The following is a 24,633-nucleotide window of genomic DNA, read 5'->3' on the forward strand; positions in this document are numbered from 1 at the left end:
AGTCCATATCTCGGAAACTATAAGAGATAATGCAATTTGGCAATCGGCAACGTAATTAGCATGCCGAATAATACTTGGAATGTGAATTATAACGAAATCGCTAATTCATAAGACCATTTTACAATTCTGGCCCAAGTTAGAAGCAGAGCCAATATTGCAAGATGTCGATAGTCCATATCTCAGAAACTATAAGAGATAATGCAATTTGGCAATCGGCAACGTAATTAGCATGCCGAATATTACTTGGAATGTGAATTGGAGCGAAATTGCTAATTCATAAGACCATTTTACAATTTTGACCCAAGTTAGAAGCAGAGCCAATATTGTAAAATGTCGATGGTCCATATCTCGGAAACTATAAGAGATAATGCAATTTGGCCATCGGCAGTGTAATTAGCATGCCGAATATTACTTGGAATGTGAATTACAACGAAATCGCTAATTCATAAGACCATTTTACAATTTTGACCCAAGTTAGAAGCAGAGCCAATATTGCAAGATGTCGATAGTCCATATCTCGGAAACTATAAGGGATAATGCAATTTGGCAATCGGCAACGTAATTAGCATGCCGAATATTACTTGGAATGTGAATTACAACAAAATCGCTAATTCATAAGACCATTTTACAATTCTGGCCCAAGTTAGAAGCAGAGCCAATATTGCAAGATGTCGATAGTCCATATCTCAGAAACTATAAGAGATAATGCAATTTGGAAATCGGCAACGTAATTAGCATGCCGAATATTACTTGGAATGTGAATTGGAGCGAAATCGCTAATTCATAAGACCATTTTACAATTCTGGCCCAAGTTAGATGCAGAGCCAATATTGCAAGATGTCGATAGTCCATATCTCGGAAACTATAAGAGATAATGCAATTTGGCAATCGGCAACGTAATTAGCATGCCGAATATTATTTGGAATGTGAACTGGAGCGAAATCGCTAATTCATAAGACCATTTTACAATTTTGACCCAAGTTAGAAGGAGAGCCAATATTGTAAAATGTCGATAGTCCATATCTCGGAAACTATAAGAGATAATGCAATTTGGCAATCGGCAACGTAATTAGCATGCCGAATATTACTTGGAATGTGAATTACAACGAAATCGCTAATTCATAAGACCATTTTACAATTCTGGCTCAAGTTAGAAGCAGAGCCAATATTGCAAGATGTCGATAGTCCATATCTCGGAAACTATAAGAGATAATGCAATCTGGCAATCGGCAACGTAATTAGCATGCCGAATATTACTTGGAATGTGAATTGGAGCGAAATTGCTAATTCATAAGACCATTTTACAATTTTGACCCAAGTTAGAAGCAGAGCCAATATTGTAAAATGTCGGTAGTCCATATCTCGGAAACTATAAGAGATAATGCAATTTGGCAATCGGCAACGTAATTAGCATGCCGAATATTACTTGGAATGTGAATTACAACGAAATCGCTAATTCATAAGACCATTTTACAATTCTGGCCCAAGTTAGAAGCAGAGCCAATATTGCAAGATGTCGATAGTCCATATCTCGGAAACTATAAGAGATAATGCAATTTGGCAATCGGCAACGTAATTAGCATGCCGAATATTACTTGGAATGTGAATTACAACGAAATCGCTAATTCATAAGACCATTTTACAATTCTGGCCCAAGTTAGAAGCAGAGCCAATATTGCAAGATGTCGATAGTCCATATCTCGGAAACTATAAGAGATAATGCAATTTGGCAATCGGCAACGTAATTAGCAAGCCGAATATTACTTGGAATGTGAATTACAACGAAATCGCTAATTCATAAGACCATTTTACAATTCTGGCCCAAGTTAGAAGCAGAGCGAATATTGCAAGATGTCGATAGTCCATATCTCGGAAACTATAAGAGATAATGCAATTTGGCAATCGGCAACGTAATTAGCATGCCGAATATTACTTGGAATGTGAATTGGAGCCGAAATCGCTAATTCATAAGACCATTTTACAATTCTGGCCCAAGTTAGAAGCAGAGCCAATATTGCAAGATGTCGATAGTCCATATCTCGGAAACTATAAGAGATAATGCAATTTGGCAATCGGCAACGTAATTAGCATGCCGAATATTACTTGGAATGTGAATTACAACGAAATCGCTAATTCATAAGACCATTTTACAATTCTGGCCCAAGTTAGAAGCAGAGCCAATATTGCAAGATGTCGATAGTCCATATCTCAGAAACTATAAGAGATAATGCAATTTGGCAATCGGCAACGTAATTAGCATGCCAAATATTACTTGGAATGTGAATTGGAGCGAAACTGCTAATTCATAAGACCATTTTACAATTTTGACCCAAGTTAGAAGCAGAGCCAATATTGTAAAATGTCGATGGTCCATATCTCGGAAACTATAAGAGATAATGCAATTTGGCCATCGGCAGTGTAATTAGCATGCCGAATATTACTTGGAATGTGAATTACAACGAAATCGCTAATTCATAAGACCATTTTACAATTTTGACCCAAGTTAGAAGCAGAGCCAATATTGCAAGATGTCGATAGTCCATATCTCGGAAACTATAAGAGATAATGCAATTTGGCAATCGGCAACGTAATTAGCATGCCGAATATTACTTGGAATGTGAATTACAACAAAATCGCTAATTCATAAGACCATTTTACAATTCTGGCCCAAGTTAGAAGCAGAGCCAATATTGCAAGATGTCGATAGTCCATATCTCGGAAACTATAAGAGATAATGCAATTTGGCAATCAGCAACGTAATTAGCATGCCGAATATTACTTGGAATGTGAATTGGAGCGAAATCGCTAATTCATAAGACCATTTTACAATTCTGGCCCAAGTTAGAAGCAGAGTCAATATTGCAAGATGTCGATAGTCCATATCTCGGAAACTATAAGAGATAATGCAATTTGGCAATCGGCAACGTAATTAGCATGCCGAATATTACTTGGAATGTGAACTGGAGCGAAATCGCTAATTCATAAGACCATTTTACAATTTTGACCCAAGTTAGAAGAAGAGCCAATATTGTAAAATGTCGATAGTCCATATCTCGGAAACTATAAGAGATAATGCAATTTGGCAATCGGCAACGTAATTAGCATGCCGAATATTACTTGGAATGTGAATTACAACGAAATCGCTAATTCATAAGACCATTTTACAATTCTGGCTCAAGTTAGAAGCAGAGCCAATATTGCAAGATGTCGATAGTCCATATCTCGGAAACTATAAGAGATAATGCAATTTGGCAATCGGCAACGTAATTAGCATGCCGAATATTACTTGGAATGTGAATTGGAGCGAAATTGCTAATTCATAAGACCATTTTACAATTTTGACCCAAGTTAGAAGCAGAGCCAATATTGTAAAATGTCGATACTCCATATCTCGGAAACTATAAGAGATAATGCAATTTGGCAATCGGCAACGTAATTAGCATGCCGAATATTACTTGGAATGTGAATTACAACGAAATCGCTAATTCATAAGACCATTTTACAATTCTGGCCCAAGTTAGAAGCAGAGCCAATATTGCAAGATGTCGATAGTCCATATCTCGGAAACTATAAGAGATAATGCAATTTGGCAATCGGCAACGTAATTAGCATGCCGAATATTACTTGGAATGTGAATTACAACGAAATCGCTAATTCATAAGACCATTTTACAATTCTGGCCCAAGTTAGTAGCAGAGCCAATATTGCAAGATGTCGATAGTCCATATCTCGAAAACTATAAGAGATAATGCAATTTGGCAATCGGCAACGTAATTAGCATGCCGAATATTACTTGGAATGTGAATTACAACGAAATCGCTAATTTATAAGACCATTTTACAATTCTGGCCCAAGTTAGAAGCAGAGCCAATATTGCAAGATGTCGATAGTCCATATCTCGGAAACTATAAGAGATAATGCAATTTGGCAATCGGCAACGTAATTAGCATGCCGAATATTACTTTGAATATGAATTACAACGAAATCGCTAATTCATAAGACCATTTTACAATTCTGGCCCAAGTTAGAAGCAGAGCCAATATTGCAAGATGTCGATAGTCCATATCTCGGAAACTATAAGAGATAATGCAATTTGGCAATCGGCAACGTAATTAATATGCCGAATATTACTTGGAATGTGAATTGAAGCCGAAATCGCTAATTCATAAGACCATTTTACAATTCTGGCCCAAGTTAGAAGCAGAGCCAATATTGCAAGATGTCGATAGTCCATATCTCGGAAACTATAAGAGATAATGCAATTTGGCAATCGGCAACGTAATTAGCATGCCGAATATTACTTGGAATGTGAATTACAACGAAATCGCTAATTCATAAGACCATTTTACAATTCTGGCCCAAGTTAGAAGTAGAGCCAATATTGCAAGATGTCGATAGTCCATATCTCGGAAACTATAAGAGATAATGCAATTTGGCAATCGGCAACGTAATTAGCATGCCGAATATTACTTGGAATGTGAATTGGAGCGAGATTGCTAATTCATAAGACCATTTTACAATTTTGACCCAAGTTAGAAGCAGAGCCAATATTGTAAAATGTCGATAGTCCATATCTCGGAAACTATAAGAGATAATGCAATTTAGCAATCGGCAACGTAATTAGCATGCCGAATATTACTTGGAATGTGAATTACAACGAAATCGCTAATTCATAAGACCATTTTACAATTCTGACCCAAGTTAGAAGCAGAGCCAATATTGCAAGATGTCGATAGTCCATATCTCGGAAACTATAAGAGATAATGCAATTTGGCAATCGGCAACGTAATTAGCATGCCGAATATTACTTGGAATGTGAATTACAACGAAATCGCTAATTCATAAGACCATTTTACAATTCTGGCCCAAGTTAGAAGCAGAGCCAATATTGCAAGATGTCGATAGTCCATATCACGGAAACTATAAGAGATAATGCAATTTGGCAATCGGCAACGTAATTAGCATGCCGAATATTACTTGGAATGTGAATAGGAGCGAAATCGCTAATTCATAAGACCACTTTACAATTTTGACCCAAGTTAGAAGCAGAGCCAATATTGTAAAATGTCGATAGTCCATATCTCGGAAACTATAAGAGATAATGCAATTCGGCAACCGGCAATGTAATTAGCATGCCGAATATTACTTGGAATGTGAATTACAACGAAATCGCTAATTCATAAGACCATTTTACAATTCTGGCCCAAGTTAGAAGCAGAGCCAATATTGCAAGATGTCGATAGTCCATATCTCGGAAACTATAAGAGATAATGCAATTTGGCAATCGGCAACGTAATTAGCATGCCGAATATTACTTGGAATGTGAATTGGAGCGAAATCGCTAATTCATAAGACCACTTTACAATTTTGACCCAAGTTAGAAGCAGAGCCAATATTGTAAAATGTCGATAGTCCATATCTCGGAAACTATAAGACATAATGCAATTTGGCAATCGGCAACGTAATTAGCATGCCGAATATTACTTGGAATGTGAATTACAACGAAATCGCTAATTCATAAGACCATTTTACAATTCTGGCCCAAGTTAGAAGCAGAGCCAATATTGCAAGATGTCGATAGTCCATATCTCGGAAACTATAAGAGATAATGCAATTTGGCAATCGGCAACGTAATTAGCATGCCGAATATTACTTGGAATGTGAATTGGAGCCGAAATGGCTAATTCATAAGACCATTTTACAATTCTGGCCCAAGTTAGAAGCAGAGCCAATATTGCAAGATGTCGATAGTCCATATCTCGGAAACTATAAGAGATAATGCAATTTGGCAATCGGCAACGTAATTAGCATGCCGAATATTACTTGGAATGTGAATTACAACGAAATCGCTAATTCATAAGACCATTTTACAATTCTGGCCCAAGTTAGAAGCAGAGCCAATATTGCAAGATGTCGATAGTCCATATCTCGGAAACTATAAGAGATAATGCAATTTGGCAATCGGCAACGTAATTAGCATGCCGAATATTACATGGAATGTGAATTACAACGAAATCGCTAATTCATAAGACCATTTTACAATTCTGGCCCAAGTTAGAAGCAGAGCCAATATTGCAAGATGTCGATAATCCATATCTCAGAAACTATAAGAGATAATGCAATTTGGCAATCGGCAACGTAATTAGCATGCCGAATATAACTTGGAATTTGAATTGGAGCGAAATTGCTAATTCATAAGACCATTTTACAATTTTGACCCAAGTTAGAAGCAGAGCCAATATTGTAAAATGTCGATGGTCCATATTTCGGAAACTATAAGAGATAATGCAATTTGGCCATCGGCAGTGTAATTAGCATGCCGAATATTACTTGGAATGTGAATTACAACGAAATCGCTAATTCATAAGACCATTTTACAATTTTGACCCAAGTTAGAAGCAGAGCCAATATTGCAAGATGTCGATAGTCCATATCTCGGAAACTATAAGAGATAATGCAATTTGGCAATCGGCAACGTAATTAGCATGCCGAATATTACTTGGAATGTGAATTACAACAAAATCGCTAATTCATAAGACCATTTTACAATTCTGGCCCAAGTTAGAAGCAGAGCCAATATTGCAAGATGTCGATAGTCCATATCTCGGAAACTATAAGAGATAATGCAATTTGGCAATCGGCAACGTAATTAGCATTCCGAATATTACTTGGAATGTGAACTGGAGCGAAATCGCTAATTCATAAGACCATTTTACAATTTTGACCCAAGTTAGAAGAAGAGCCAATATTGTAAAATGTCGATAGTCCATATCTCGGAAACTATAAGAGATAATGCAATTTGGCAATCGGCAACGTAATTAGCATGCCGAATATTACTTGGAATGTGAATTACAACGAAATCGCTAATTCATAAGACCATTTTACAATTCTGGCTCAAGTTAGAAGCAGAGCCAATATTGCAAGATGTCGATAGTCCATATCTCGGAAACTATAAGAGATAATGCAATCTGGCAATCGGCAACGTAATTAGCATGCCGAATATTACTTGGAATGAGAATTACAACGAAATCGCTAATTCATAAGACCATTTTACAATTCTGGCCCAAGTTAGAAGCAGAGCCAATATTGCAAGATGTCGATAGTCCATATCTCGGAAACTATAAGAGATAATGCAATTTGGCAATCGGCAACGTAATTAGCATGCGGAATATTACTTGGAATGTGAATTGGAGCCGAAATGGCTAATTCATAAGACCATTTTACAATTCTGTCCCAAGTTAGAAGCAGAGCCAATATTGCAAGATGTCGATAGTCCATATCTCGGAAACTATAAGAGATAATGCAATTTATCAATCGGCAACGTAATTAGCATGCCGAATATTACTTGGAATGTGAATTACCACGAAATCGCTAATTCATAAGACCATTTTACAATTCTGGCCCAAGTTAGAAGCAGAGCCAATATTGCAAGATGTCGATAGTCCATATCTCGGAAACTATAAGAGATAATGCAATTTGGCAATCGGCAACGTAATTAGCATGCCGAATATTACTTGGAATGTGAATTACAACGAAATCGCTAAATCATAAGACCATTTTACAATTCTGGCCCAAGTTAGAAGCAGAGCCAATATTGCAAGATGTCGATAGTCCATATCTCAGAAACTATAAGAGATAATGCAATTTGGCAATCGGCAACGTAATTAGCATGCCGAATATTACTTGGAATGTGAATTGGAGCGAAATTGCTAATTCATAAGACCATTTTACAATTTTGACCCAAGTTAGAAGCAGAGCCAATATTGTAAAATGTCGATGGTCCATATCTCGGAAAATATAAGAGATAATGCAATTTGGCCATCGGCAGTGTAATTAGCATGCCGAATATTACTTGGAATGTGAATTACAACGAAATCGCTAATTCATAAGACCATTTTACAATTTTGACCCAAGTTAGAAGCAGAGCCAATATTGCAAGATGTCGATAGTCCATATCTCGGAAACTATAAGAGATAATGCAATTTGGCAATCGGCAACGTAATTAGCATGCCGAATATTACTTGGAATGTGAATTACAACAAAATCGCTAATTCATAAGACCATTTTACAATTCTGGCCCAAGTTAGAAGCAGAGCCAATATTGCAAGATGTCGATAGTCCATATCTCAGAAACTATAAGAGATAATGCAATTTGGCAATCGGCAACGTAATTAGCATGCCGAATATTACTTGGAATGTGAATTGGAGCGAAATCGCTAATTCATAAGACCATTTTACAATTCTGGCCCAAGTTAGAAGCAGAGCCAATATTGCAAGATGTCGATAGTCCATATCTCGGAAACTATAAGAGATAATGCAATTTGGCAATCGGCAACGTAATTAGCATGCCGAATATTACTTGGAATGTGAATTGGAGCGAAATCGCTAATTCATAAGACCATTTTACAATTTTGACCCAAGTTAGAAGCAGAGCCAATATTGCAAGATGTCGATAGTCCATATCTCGGAAACTATAAGAGATAATGCAATTTGGCAATCGGCAACGTAATTAGCATGCCGAATATTACTTGGAATGTGAATTACAACAAAATCGCTAATTCATAAGACCATTTTACAATTCTGGCCCAAGTTAGAAGCAGAGCCAATATTGCAAGATGTCGATAGTCCATATCTCAGAAACTATAAGAGATAATGCAATTTGGCAATCGGCAACGTAATTAGCATGCCGAATATTACTTGGAATGTGAATTGGAGCGAAATCGCTAATTCATAAGACCATTTTACAATTCTGGCCCATGTTAGAAGCAGAGCCAATATTGCAAGATGTCGATAGTCCATATCTCGGAAACTATAAGAGATAATGCAATTTGGCAATCGGCAACGTAATTAGCATGCCGAATATTACTTGGAATGTGAATTGGAGCGAAATCGCTAATTCATAAGACCACTTTACAATTTTGACCCAAGTTAGAAGCAGAGCCAATATTGTAAAATGTCGATAGTCCATATCTCGGAAACTATAAGAGATAATGCAATTTGGCAATCGGCAACGTAATTAGCATGCCGAATATTACTTAGAATGTGAATTACAACGAAATCGCTAATTCATAAGACCATTTTACAATTCTGGCCCAAGTTAGAAGCAGAGCCAATATTGCAAGATGTCGATAGTCCATATCTCGGAAACTATAAGAGATAATGCAATTTGGCAATCGGCAACGTAATTCGCATGCGGAATATTACTTGGAATGTGAATTGGAGCCGAATTGGCTAATTCATAAGACCATTTTACAATTCTGGCCCAAGTTAGAAGCAGAGCCAATATTGCAAGATGTCGATAGTCCATATCTCGGAAACTATAAGAGATAAAGCAATTTGGCAATCGGCAACGTAATTAGCATGCCGAATATTACTTGGAATGTGAATTACAACGAAATCGCTAATTCATAAGACCATTTTACAATTCTGGCCCAAGTTAGAAGCAGAGACAATATTGCAAGATGTCGATAGTCCATATCTCGGAAACTATAAGAGATAATGCAATTTGGCAATCGGCAACGTAATTAGCATGCCGAATATTACTTGGAATGTGAATTACAACGAAATCGCTAATTCATAAGACCATTTTACAATTCTGGCCCAAGTTAGAAGCAGAGCCAATATTGCAAGATGTCGATAGTTCATATCTCAGAAACTATAAGATATAATGCAATTTGGCAATCGGCAACGTAATTAGCATGCCGAATATTACTTGGAATGTGAATTGGAGCGAAATTGCTAATTCATAAGACCATTTTACAATTTTGACCCAAGTTAGAAGCAGAGACAATATTGTAAAATGTCGATGGTCCATATCTCGGAAACTATAAGAGATAATGCAATTTGGCCATCGGCAGTGTAATTAGCATGCCGAATATTACTTGGAATGTGAATTACAACGAAATCGCTAATTCATAAGACCATTTTACAATTTTGACCCAAGTTAGAAGCAGAGCCAATATTGCAAGATGTCGATAGTCCATATCTCGGAAACTATAAGAGATAATGCAATTTGGCAATCGGCAACGTAATTAGCATGCCGAATATTACTTGGAATGTGAATTACAACAAAATCGCTAATTCATAAGACCATTTTACAATTTTGACCCAAGTTAGAAGCAGAGCCAATATTGTAAAATGTCGATAGTCCATATCTCGGAAACTATAAGAGATAATGCAATTTGGCAATCGGCAACGTAATTAGCATGCCGAATATTACTTGGAATGTGAATTACAACGAAATCGCTAATTCATAAGACCATTTTACAATTCTGGCCCAAGTTAGAAGCAGAGCCAACATTGCAAGATGTCGATAGTCCATATCTCGGAAACTATAAGAGATAATGCAATTTGGCAATCGGCAACGTAATTAGCATGCCGAATATTACTTGGAATGTGAATTGGAGCGAAATCGCTAATTCATAAGACCATTTTACAATTCTGGCCCAAGTTAGAAGCAGGGCCAATATTGCAAGATGTCGATAGTCCATATCTCGGAAACTATAAGAGATAATGCAATTTGGCAATCGGCAACGTAATTAGCATGCCGAATATTACTTGGAATGTGAATTGGAGCGAAATCGCTAATTCATAAGACCACTTTACAATTTTGACCCAAGTTAGAAGCAGAGATAATATTGTAAAATGTCGATAGTCCATATCTCGGAAACTATAAGAGATAATGCAATTTGGCAATCGGCAACGTAATTAGCATGCGGAATATTACTTGGAATGTGAATTGGAGCCGAAATGGCTAATTCATAAGACCATTTTACAATTCTGGCCCAAGTTAGAAGCAGGGCCAATATTGCAAGATGTCGATAGTCCATATCTCGGAAACTATAAGAGATAATGCAATTTGGCAATCGGCAACGTAATTAGCATGCCGAATATTACTTGGAATGTGAATTACAACGAAATCGCTAATTCATAAGACCATTTTACAATTCTGGCCCAAGTTAGAAGCAGAGCCAATATTGCAAGATGTCGATAGTCCATATCTCAGAAACTATAAGAGATAATGCAATTTGGCAATCGGCAACGTAATTAGCATGCCGAATATTACTTGGAATGTGAATTGGAGCGAAATTGCTAATTCATAAGACCATTTAACAATTTTGACCCAAGTTAGAAGCAGAGACAATATTGTAAAATGTCGATGGTCCATATCTCGGAAACTATAAGAGATAATGCAATTTGGCCATCGGCAGTGTAATTAGCATGCCGAATATTACTTGGAATGTGAATTACAACGAAATCGCTAATTCATAAGACCATTTTACAATTTTGACCCAAGTTAGAAGCAGAGCCAATATTGCAAGATGTCGATAGTCCATATCTCGGAAACTATAAGAGATAATGCAATTTGGCAATCGGCAACGTAATTAGCATGCCGAATATTACTTGGAATGTGAATTACAACAAAATCGCTAATTCATAAGACCATTTTACAATTTTGACCCAAGTTAGAAACAGAGCCAATATTGTAAAATGTCGATAGTCCATATCTCGGAAACTATAAGAGATAATGCAATTTGGCAATCGGCAACGTAATTAGCATGCCGAATATTACTTGGAATGTGAATTACAACGAAATCGCTAATTCATAAGACCATTTTACAATTCTGGCCCAAGTTAGAAGCAGAGCCAACATTGCAAGATGTCGATAGTCCATATCTCGGAAACTATAAGAGATAATGCAATTTGGCAATCGGCAACGTAATTAGCATGCCGAATATTACTTGGAATGTGAATTGGAGTGAAATCGCCAATTCATAAGACCATTTTACAATTCTGGCCCAAGTTAGAAGCAGGGCCAATATTGCAAGATGTCGATAGTCCATATCTCAGAAACTATAAGAGATAATGCAATTTGGCAATCGGCAACGTAATTAGCATGCCGAATATTACTTGGAATGTGAATTGGAGCGAAATTGCTAATTCATAAGACCATTTAACAATTTTGACCCAAGTTAGAAGCAGAGACAATATTGTAAAATGTCGATGGTCCATATCTCGGAAACTATAAGAGATAATGCAATTTGGCCATCGGCAGTGTAATTAGCATGCCGAATATTACTTGGAATGTGAATTACAACGAAATCGCTAATTCATAAGACCATTTTACAATTTTGACCCAAGTTAGAAGCAGAGCCAATATTGCAAGATGTCGATAGTCCATATCTCGGAAACTATAAGAGATAATGCAATTTGGCAATCGGCAACGTAATTAGCATGCCGAATATTACTTGGAATGTGAATTGGAGTGAAATCGCCAATTCATAAGACCATTTTACAATTCTGGCCCAAGTTAGAAGCAGGGCCAATATTGCAAGAGGTCGATAGTCCATATCTCGGAAACTATAAGAGATAATGCAATTTGGCAATCGGCAACGTAATTAGCATGCCGAATATTACTTGGAATGTGAATTGGAGCGAAATCGCTAATTCATAAGACCACTTTACAATTTTGACCCAAGTTAGAAGCAGGGCCAATATTGTAAAATGTCGATAGTCCATATCTCGGAAACTATAAGAGATAATGCAATTTGGCAATCGGCAACGTAATTAGCATGCCGAATATTACCTGGAATGTGAATTACAACGAAATCGCTAATTCATAAGACCATTTTACAATTCTGGCCCAAGTTAGAAGCAGAGCCAATATTGCAAGATGTCGATAGTCCATATCTCGGAAACTATAAGAGATAATACAATTTGGCAATCGGCAACGTAATTAGCATGCGGAATATTACTTGGAATGTGAATTGGAGCCGAAATGGCTAATTCATAAGACCATTTTACAATTCTGGCCCAAGTTAGAAGCAGAGCCAATATTGCAAGATGTCGATAGTCCATATCTCGGAAACTATAAGAGATAATGCAATTTGGCAATCGGCAACGTAATTAGCATGCCGAATATTACTTGGAATGTGAATTACAACGAAATCGCTAATTCATAAGGCCATTTTACAATTCTGGCCCAAGTTAGAAGCAGAGCCAATATTGCAAGATGTCGATAGTCCATATCTCAGAAACTATAAGAGATAATGCAATTTGGCAATCGGCAACGTAATTAGCATGCCGAATATTACTTGGAATGTGAATTGGAGCGAAATTGCTAATTCATAAGACCATTTAACAATTTTGACCCAAGTTAGAAGCAGAGACAATATTGTAAAATGTCGATGGTCCATATCTCGGAAACTATAAGAGATAATGCAATTTGGCCATCGGCAGTGTAATTAGCATGCCGAATATTACTTGGAATGTGAATTACAACGAAATCGCTAATTCATAAGACCATTTTACAATTTTGACCCAAGTTAGAAGCAGAGCCAATATTGCAAGATGTCGATAGTCCATATCTCGGAAACTATAAGAGATAATGCAATTTGGCAATCGGCAACGTAATTAGCATGCCGAATATTACTTGGAATGTGAATTGGAGTGAAATCGCCAATTCATAAGACCATTTTACAATTCTGGCCCAAGTTAGAAGCAGGGCCAATATTGCAAGATGTCGATAGTCCATATCTCGGAAACTATAAGAGATAATGCAATTTGGCAATCGGCAACGTAATTAGCATGCCGAATATTACTTGGAATGTGAATTGGAGCGAAATCGCTAATTCATAAGACCACTTTACAATTTTGACCCAAGTTAGAAGCAGAGCCAATATTGTAAAATGTCGATAGTCCATATCTCGGAAACTATAAGAGATAATGCAATTTGGCAATCGGCAACGTAATTAGCATGCCGAATATTACCTGGAATGTGAATTACAACGAAATCGCTAATTCATAAGACCATTTTACAATTCTGGCCCAAGTTAGAAGCAGAGCCAATATTGCAAGATGTCGATAGTCCATATCTCGGAAACTATAAGAGATAATACAATTTGGCAATCGGCAACGTAATTAGCATGCGGAATATTACTTGGAATGTGAATTGGAGCCGAAATGGCTAATTCATAAGACCATTTTACAATTCTGGCCCAAGTTAGAAGCAGAGCCAATATTGCAAGATGTCGATAGTCCATATCTCGGAAACTATAAGAGATAATGCAATTTGGCAATTGGCAACGTAATTAGCATGCCAAATATTACTTGGAATGTGAATTACAACGAAATCGCTAATTCATAAGGCCATTTTACAATTCTGGCCCAAGTTAGAAGCAGAGCCAATATTGCAAGATGTCGATAGTCCATATCTCGGAAACTATAAGAGATAATGCAATTTGGCAATCGGCAACGTAATTAGCATGCCGAATATTACTTGGAATGTGAATTACAACGAAATCGCTAATTCATAAGACCATTTTACAATTCTGGCCCAAGTTAGAAGCAGAGCCAATATTGCAAGATGTCGATAGTCCATATCTCGGAAACTATAAGAGATAATGCAATTTGGCAATCGGCAACGTAATTAGCATGCCGAATATTACTTGGAATGTGAATTACAACGAAATCGCTAATTCATAAGAGCATTTAACAATTCTGGATCAAGTTAGAAGCAGAGCCAATATTGCAAGATGTCGATAGTCCATATCTCAGAAACTATAAGAGATAATGCAATTTGGCAATCGGCAACGTAATTAGCATGCCGAATATTACTTGGAATGTGAATTGGAGCCGAAATGGCTAATTCATAAGACCATTTTACAATTTTGACCCAAGTTAGAAACAGAGCCAATATTGTAAAATGTCGATGGTCCATATCTCGGAAACTATAAGAGATAATGCAATTTGGCCATCGGCAGTGTAATTAGCATGCCGAATATTACTTGGAATGTGAATTACAACGAAATCGCTAATTCATAAGACCATTTTACAATTTTGACCCAAGTTAGAAGCAGAGCCAATATTGCAAGATGTCGATAGTCCATATCTCGGAAACTATAAGAGATAATGCAATTTGGCAATCGGCAACGTAATTAGCATGCCGAATATTACTTGGAATGTGAATTACAACAAAATCGCTAATTCATAAGACCATTTTACAATTCTGGCCCAAGTTAGAAGCAGAGCCAATATTGCAAGATGTCGATAGTCCATATCTCAGAAACTATAAGAGATAATGCAATTTGGCAATCGGCAACGTAATTAGCATGCCGAATATTACTTGGAATGTGAATTGGAGCGAAATCGCTAATTCATAAGACCATTTTACAATTCTGGCCCAAGTTAGAAGCAGAGCCAATATTGCAAGATGTCGATAGTCCATATCTCGGAAACTATAAGAGATAATGCAATTTGGCAATCGGCAACGTAATTAGCATGCCGAATATTACTTGGAATGTGAACTGGAGCGAAATCGCTAATTCATAAGACCATTTTACAATTCTGGCTCAAATTAGAAGCAGAGCCAATATTGCAAGATGTCGATAGTCCATATCTCGGAAACTATAAGAGATAATGCAATCTGGCAATCGGCAACGTAATTAGCATGCCGAATATTACTTGGAATGTGAATTGGAGCGAAATTGCTAATTCATAAGACCATTTTACAATTTTGACCCAAGTTAGAAGCAGAGCCAATATTGTAAAATGTCGATAGTCCATATCTCGGAAACTATAAGAGATAATGCAATTTGGCAATCGGCAACGTAATTAGCATGCCGAATATTACTTGGAATGTGAATTACAACGAAATCGCTAATTCATAAGACCATTTTATAATTCTGGCCCAAGTTAGAAGCAGAGCCAATATTGCAAGATGTCGATAGTCCATATCTCGGAAACTATAAGAGATAATACAATTTGGCAATCGGCAACGTAATTAGCATGCCGAATATTACTTGGAATGTGAATTACAACGAAATCGCTAATTCATAAGACCATTTTACAATTCTGGCCCAAGTTAGAAGCAGAGCCAATATTGTAAAATGTCGATAGTCCATATCTCGGAAACTATAAGAGATAATGCAATTTGGCAATCGGCAACGTAATTAGCATGCCGAATATTACTTGGAATGTGAATTAAAACGAAATCGCTAATTCATAAGACCATTTTACAATTCTGGCCCAAGTTAGAAGCAGAGCCAATATTGCAAGATGTCGATAGTCCATATCTCAGAAACTATAAGAGATAATGCAATTTGGCAATCGGCAACGTAATTAGCATGCCGAATATTACTTGGAATGTGAATTGGAGTGAAATTGCTAATTCATAAGACCATTTTACAATTTTGACCCAAGTTAGAAGCAGAGCCAATATTGTAAAATGTCGATGGTCCATATCTCGGAAACTATAAGAGATAATGCAATTTGGCCATCGGCAGTGTAATTAGCATGCCGAATATTACTTGGAATGTGAATTACAACGAAATCGCTAATTCATAAGACCATTTTACAATTTTGACCCAAGTTAGAAGCAGAGCCAATATTGCAAGATGTCGATAGTCCATATCTCGGAAACTATAAGAGATAATGCAATTTGGCAATCGGCAACGTAATTAGCATGCCGAATATTACTTGGAATGTGAATTACAACAAAATCGCTAATTCATAAGACCATTTTACAATTCTGGCCCAAGTTAGAAGCAGAGCCAATATTGCAAGATGTCGATAGTCCATATCTCAGAAACTATAAGAGATAATGCAATTTGGCAATCGGCAACGTAATTAGCATGCCGAATATTACTTGGAATGTGAATTGGAGCGAAATCGCTAATTCATAAGACCATTTTACAATTCTGGCCCAAGTTAGAAGCAGAGCCAATATTGCAAGATGTCGATAGTCCATATCTCGGAAACTATAAGAGATAATGCAATTTGGCAATCGGCAACGTAATTAGCATGCCGAATATTACTTGGAATGTGAACTGGAGCGAAATCGCTAATTCATAAGACCATTTTACAATTCTGGCTCAAATTAGAAGCAGAGCCAATATTGCAAGATGTCGATAGTCCATATCTCGGAAACTATAAGAGATAATGCAATCTGGCAATCGGCAACGTAATTAGCATGCCGAATATTACTTGGAATGTGAATTGGAGCGAAATTGCTAATTCATAAGACCATTTTACAATTTTGACCCAAGTTAGAAGCAGAGCCAATATTGTAAAATGTCGATAGTCCATATCTCGGAAACTATAAGAGATAATGCAATTTGGCAATCGGCAACGTAATTAGCATGCCGAATATTACTTGGAATGTGAATTACAACGAAATCGCTAATTCATAAGACCATTTTACAATTCTGGCCCAAGTTAGAAGCAGAGCCAATATTGCAAGATGTCGATAGTCCATATCTCGGAAACTATAAGAGATAATGCAATTTGGCAATCGGCAACGTAATTAGCATGCCGAATATTACTTGGAATGTGAATTACAACGAAATCGCTAATTCATAAGACCATTTTACAATTCTGGCCCAAGTTAGAAGCAGAGCCAATATTGCAAGATGTCTATAGTCCATATCTCGGAAACTATAAGAGATAATGCAATTAGGCAATCGGCAACGTAATTAGCATGCCGAATATTACTTCGAATGTGAATTACAACGAAATCGCTAATTCATAAGACCATTTTACAATTCTGGCCCAAGTTAGAAGCAGAGCCAATATTGCAAGATGTCGATAGTCCATATCTCGGAAACTATAAGAGATAATGCAATTTGGCAATCGGCAACGTAATTAGCATGCCGAATATTACTTGGAATGTGAATTGGAACCGAAATCGCTAATTCATAAAACCATTTTACAATTCTGGCCCAAGTTAGAAGCAGAGCCAATATTGCAAGATGTCGATAGTCCATATCTCGGAAACTATAAGAGATAATGCAATTTGGCAATCGGCAACGTAATTAGCATGCCGAATATTACTTGGAATGTGAATTACAACGAAATCGCTAATTCATAAGACCATTTTACAATTCTGGCCCAAGTTAGAAGCAGAGCCAATATTGCAAGATGTCGATAGTCCATATCTCGGAAACTATAAGAGATAATGCAATTTGGCAATCGGCAACGTAATTAGCATGCTGAATATTACTTGGAATGTGAATTACAACGAAATCGCTAATTCATAAGACCATTTTACAATTCTGGCCCAAGTTAGAAGCAGAGCCAATATTGCAAGAGGTCGATAGTCCATATCTCAGAAACTATAAGAGATAATGCAATTTGGCAATCGGCAACGTAATTAGCATGCCAAATATTACTTGGAATGTGAATTGGAGCGAAACTGCTAATTCATAAGACCATTTTACAATTTTGACCCAAGTTAGAAGCAGAGCCAATATTGTAAAATGTCGATGGTCCATATCTCGGGAACTATAAGAGATAATGCAATTTGGCCATCGGCAGTGTAATTAGCATGCCGAATATTACTTGGAATGTGAATTACAACGAAATCGCTAATTCATAAGACCATTTTACAATTCTGGCCCAAGTTAGAAGCAGAGCCAATATTGCAAGATGTCGATAGTCCATATCTCGGAAACTATAAGAGATAATGCAATTTGGCAATCGGCAACGTAATTAGCATGCCGAATATTACTTGGAATGTGAATTACAACGAAATCGCTAATTCATAAGACCATTTTACAATTCTGGCCCAAGTTAGAAGCAGAGCCAATATTGCAAGATGTCGATAGTCCATATCTCGGAAACTATAAGAGATAATGCAATTTGGCAATCGGCAACGTAATTAGCATGCCGAATATTACTTGGAATGTGAATTACAACGAAATCGCTAATTCATAAGGCCATTTTACAATTCTGGCCCAAGTTAGAAGCAGAGCCAATATTGCAAGATGTCGATAGTTCATATCTCGGAAACTATAAGAGATAATGCAATTTGGCAATCGGCAACGTAATTAGCATGCGGAATATTACTTGGAATGTGAATTGGAGCCGAAATGGCTAATTCATAAGACCATTTTACAATTCTGGCCCAAGTTAGAAGCAGAGCCAATATTGCAAGATGTCGATAGTCTATATCTCGGAAACTATAAGAGATAATGCAATTTGGCAATCGGCAACGTAATTAGCATGCCGAATATTACTTGGAATGTGAATTACAACGAAATCGCTAATTCATAAGACCATTTTACAATTCTGGCCCAAGTTAGAAGCAGAGCCAATATTGCAAGATGTCGATAGTCCATATCTCAGAAACTATAAGAGATAATGCAATTTGGCAATCGGCAACGTAATTAGCATGCCGAATATTACTTGGAATGTGAATTGGAGCGAAATTGCTAATTCATAAGACCATTTTACAATTTTGACCCAAGTTAGAAGCAGAGCCAATATTGTAAAATGTCGATAGTCCATATCTCGGAAACTATAAGAGATAATGCAATTTGGCAATCGGCAACGTAATTAGCATGCCGATTATTACTTGGAATGTGAATTACAACGAAATCGCTAATTCATAAGACCATTTTACAATTCTGGCTCAAGTTAGAAGCAGAGCCAATATTGCAAGATGTCGATAGTCCATATCTCGGAAACTATAAGAGATAATGCAATCTGGCAATCGGCAACGTAATTAGCATGCCGAATATTACTTGGAATGTGAATTACAACGAAATCGCTAATTCATAAGACCATTTTACAATTCTGGCCCAAGTTAGAAGCAGAGCCAATATTGCAAGATGTCGATAGTCCATATCTCGGAAACTATAAGAGATAATGCAATTTGGCAATCGGCAACGTAATTAGCATGCGGAATATTACTTGGAATGTGAATTGGAGCCGAAATGGCTAATTCATAAGACCATTTTACAATTCTGGCCCAAGTTAGAAGCAGAGCCAATATTGCAAGATGTCGATAGTCCATATCTCAGAAACTATAAGAGATAATGCAATTTGGCAATCGGCAACGTAATTAGCATGCCGAATATTACTTGGAATGTGAATTGGAGCGAAATCGCTAATTCATAAGACCATTTTACAATTCTGGCCCAAGTTAGAAGCAGAGCCAATATTGCAAGATGTCGATAGTCCATATCTCGGAAACTATAAGAGATAATGCAATTTGGCAATCGGCAACGTAATTAGCATGCCGAATATTACTTGGAATGTGAATTACAACGAAATCGCTAATTCATAAGACCATTTTACAATTCCGGCCCAAGTTAGAAGCAGAGCCAATATTGCAAGATGTCGATAGTCCATATCTCAGAAACTATAAGAGATAATGCAATTTGGCAATCGGCAACGTAATTAGCATGCCGAATATTACTTGGAATGTGAATTGGAGCGAAATCGCTAATTCATAAGACCATTTTACAATTCTGGCCCAAGTTAGAAGCAGAGCCAATATTGCAAGATGTCGATAGTCCATATCTCGGAAACTATAAGAGATAATGCAATTTGGCAATCGGCAACGTAATTAGCATGCCGAATATTACTTGGAATGTGAATTGGAGCGAAATCGCTAATTCATAAGACCACTTTACAATTTTGACCCAAGTTAGAAGCAGAGCCAATATAGCAAGATGTCGATAGTCCATATCTCGGAAACTATAAGAGATAATGCAATTTGGCAATCGGCAACGTAATTAGCATGCCGAATATTACTTGGAATGTGAATTACAACGAAATCGCTAATTCATAAGACCATTTTACAATTCTGGCCCAAGTTAGAAGCAGAGCCAATATTGCAAGATGTCGATAGTCCATATCTCAGAAACTATAAGAGATAATGCAATTTGGCAATCGGCAACGTAATTAGCATGCCAAATATTACTTGGAATGTGAATTGGAGCGAAACTGCTAATTCATAAGACCATTTTACAATTTTGACCCAAGTTAGAAGCAGAGCCAATATTGTAAAATGTCGATGGTCCATATCTCGGAAACTATAAGAGATAATGCAGTTTGGCCATCGGCAGTGTAATTAGCATGCCGAATATTACTTGGAATGTGAATTACAACGAAATCGCTAATTCATAAGACCATTTTACAATTCTGGCCCAAGTTAGAAGCAGAGCCAATATTGCAAGATGTCGATAGTCCATATCTCGGAAACTATAAGAGATAATGCAATTTGGCAATCGGCAACGTAATTAGCATGCCGAATATTACTTGGAATGTGAATTACAACGAAATCGCTAATTCATAAGACCATTTTACAATTATGGCCCAAGTTAGAAGCAGAGCCAATATTGCAAGATGTCTATAGTCCATATCTCGGAAACTATAAGAGATAATGCAATTTGGCAATCGGCAACGTAATTAGCATGCCGAATATTACTTGGAATGTGAATTACAACGAAATCGCTAATTCATAAGACCATTTTACAATTCTGGCCCAAGTTAGAAGCAGAGCCAATATTGCAAGATGTCGATAGTCCATATCTCGGAAACTATAAGAGATAATGCAATTTGGCAATCGGCAACGTAATTAGCATGCCGAATATTACTTGGAATGTGAATTGGAACCGAAATCGCTAATTCATAAGACCATTTTACAATTCTGGCCCAAGTTAGAAGCAGAGCCAATATTGCAAGATGTCGATAGTCCATATCTCGGAAACTATAAGAGATAATGCAATTTGGCAATCGGCAACGTAATTAGCATGCCGAATATTACTTGGAATGTGAATTACAACGAAATCGCTAATTCATAAGACCATTTTACAATTCTGGCCCAAGTTAGAAGCAGAGCCAATATTGCAAGATGTCGATAGTCCATATCTCGGAAACTATAAGAGATAATGCAATTTGGCAATCGGCAACGTAATTAGCATGCCGAATATTACTTGGAATGTGAATTACAACGAAATCGCTAATTCATAAGACCATTTTACAATTCTGGCCCAAGTTAGAAGCAGAGCCAATATTGCAAGAGGTCGATAGTCCATATCTCAGAAACTATAAGAGATAATGCAATTTGGCAATCGGCAACGTAATTAGCATGCCAAATATTACTTGGAATGTGAATTGGAGCGAAACTGCTAATTCATAAGACCATTTTACAATTTTGACCCAAGTTAGAAGCAGAGCCAATATTGTAAAATGTCGATGGTCCATATCTCGGGAACTATAAGAGATAATGCAATTTGGCCATCGGCAGTGTAATTAGCATGCCGAATATTACTTGGAATGTGAATTACAACGAAATCGCTAATTCATAAGACCATTTTACAATTCTGGCCCAAGTTAGAAGCAGAGCCAATATTGCAAGATGTCGATAGTCCATATCTCGGAAACTATAAGAGATAATGCAATTTGGCAATCGGCAACGTAATTAGCATGCCGAATATTACTTGGAATGTGAATTACAACGAAATCGCTAATTCATAAGACCATTTTACAATTCTGGCCCAAGTTAGAAGCAGAGCCAATATTGCAAGAGGTCGATAGTCCATATCTCAGAAACTATAAGAGATAATGCAATTTGGCAATCGGCAACGTAATTAGCATGCCAAATATTACTTGGAATGTGAATTGGAGCGAAACTGCTAATTCATAAGACCATTTTACAATTTTGACCCAAGTTAGAAGCAGAGCCAATATTGTAAAATGTCGATGGTCCATATCTCGGGAACTATAAGAGATAATGCAATTTGGCCATCGGCAGTGTAATTAGCATGCCGAATATTACTTGGAATGTGAATTACAACGAAATCGCTAATTCATAAGACCATTTTACAATTCTGGCCCAAGTTAGAAGCAGAGCCAATATTGCAAGATGTCGATAGTCCATATCTCGGAAACTATAAGAGATAATGCAATTTGGCAATCGGCAACGTAATTAGCATGCCGAATATTACTTGGAATGTGAATTACAACGAAATCGCTAATTCATAAGGCCATTTTACAATTCTGGCCCAAGTTAGAAGCAGAGCCAATATTGCAAGATGTCGATAGTCCATATCTCGGAAACTATAAGAGATAATGCAATTTGGCAATCGGCAACGTAATTAGCATGCGGAATATTACTTGGAATGTGAATTGGAGCCGAAATGGCTAATTCATAAGACCATTTTACAATTCTGGCCCAAGTTAGAAGCAGAGCCAATATTGCAAGATGTCGATAGTCTATATCTCGGAAACTATAAGAGATAATGCAATTTGGCAATCGGCAACGTAATTAGCATGCCGAATATTACTTGGAATGTGAATTACAACGAAATCGCTAATTCATAAGACCATTTTACAATTTTGACCCAAGTTAGAAGCAGAGCCAATATTGTAAAATGTCGATGGTCCATATCTCGGAAACTATAAGAGATAATGCAATTTGGCAATCGGCAACGTAATTATCATGCCGAATATTACTTGGAATGTGAATTACAACGAAATCGCTAATTCATAAGACCATTTTACAATTCTGGCCCAAGTTAGAAGCAGAGCCAATATTGCAAGATGTCGATAGTCCATATCTCGGAAACTATAAGAGATAATGCAATTTGGCAATCGGCAACGTAATTAGCATGCCGAATATTACTTGGAATGTGAATTACAACGAAATCGCTAATTCATAAGGCCATTTTACAATTCTGGCCCAAGTTAGAAGCAGAGCCAATATTGCAAGATGTCGATAGTCCATATCTCGGAAACTATAAGAGATAATGCAATTTGGCAATCGGCAACGTAATTAGCATGCGGAATATTACTTGGAATGTGAATTGGAGCCGAAATGGCTAATTCATAAGACCATTTTACAATTCTGGCCCAAGTTAGAAGCAGAGCCAATATTGCAAGATGTCGATAGTCTATATCTCGGAAACTATAAGAGATAATGCAATTTGGCAATCGGCAACGTAATTAGCATGCCGAATATTACTTGGAATGTGAATTACAACGAAATCGCTAATTCATAAGACCATTTTACAATTCTGGCCCAAGTTAGAAGCAGAGCCAATATTGCAAGATGTCGATAGTCCATATCTCAGAAACTATAAGAGATAATGCAATTTGGCAATCGGCAACGTAATTAGCATGCCGAATATTACTTGGAATGTGAATTGGAGCGAAATTGCTAATTCATAAGACCATTTTACAATTTTGACCCAAGTTAGAAGCAGAGCCAATATTGTAAAATGTCGATAGTCCATATCTCGGAAACTATAAGAGATAATGCAATTTGGCAATCGGCAACGTAATTAGCATGCCGATTATTACTTGGAATGTGAATTACAACGAAATCGCTAATTCATAAGACCATTTTACAATTCTGGCTCAAGTTAGAAGCAGAGCCAATATTGCAAGATGTCGATAGTCCATATCTCGGAAACTATAAGAGATAATGCAATCTGGCAATCGGCAACGTAATTAGCATGCCGAATATTACTTGGAATGTGAATTACAACGAAATCGCTAATTCATAAGACCATTTTACAATTCTGGCCCAAGTTAGAAGCAGAGCCAATATTGCAAGATGTCGATAGTCCATATCTCGGAAACTATAAGAGATAATGCAATTTGGCAATCGGCAACGTAATTATCATGCCGAATATTACTTGGAATGTGAATTACAACGAAATCGCTAATTCATAAGACCATTTTACAATTCTGGCCCAAGTTAGAAGCAGAGCCAATATTGCAAGATGTCGATAGTCCATATCTCGGAAACTATAAGAGATAATGCAATTTGGCAATCGGCAACGTAATTAGCATGCCGAATATTACTTGGAATGTGAATTACAACGAAATCGCTAATTCATAAGG

This window comes from Rhynchophorus ferrugineus, unplaced genomic scaffold (assembly GCF_030347505.1).
Source record: "Rhynchophorus ferrugineus isolate W39M unplaced genomic scaffold, kcgeb_rfMv2 rfM7, whole genome shotgun sequence".
NCBI classification, from domain to species: Eukaryota; Metazoa; Arthropoda; class Insecta; order Coleoptera; family Curculionidae; genus Rhynchophorus; species Rhynchophorus ferrugineus.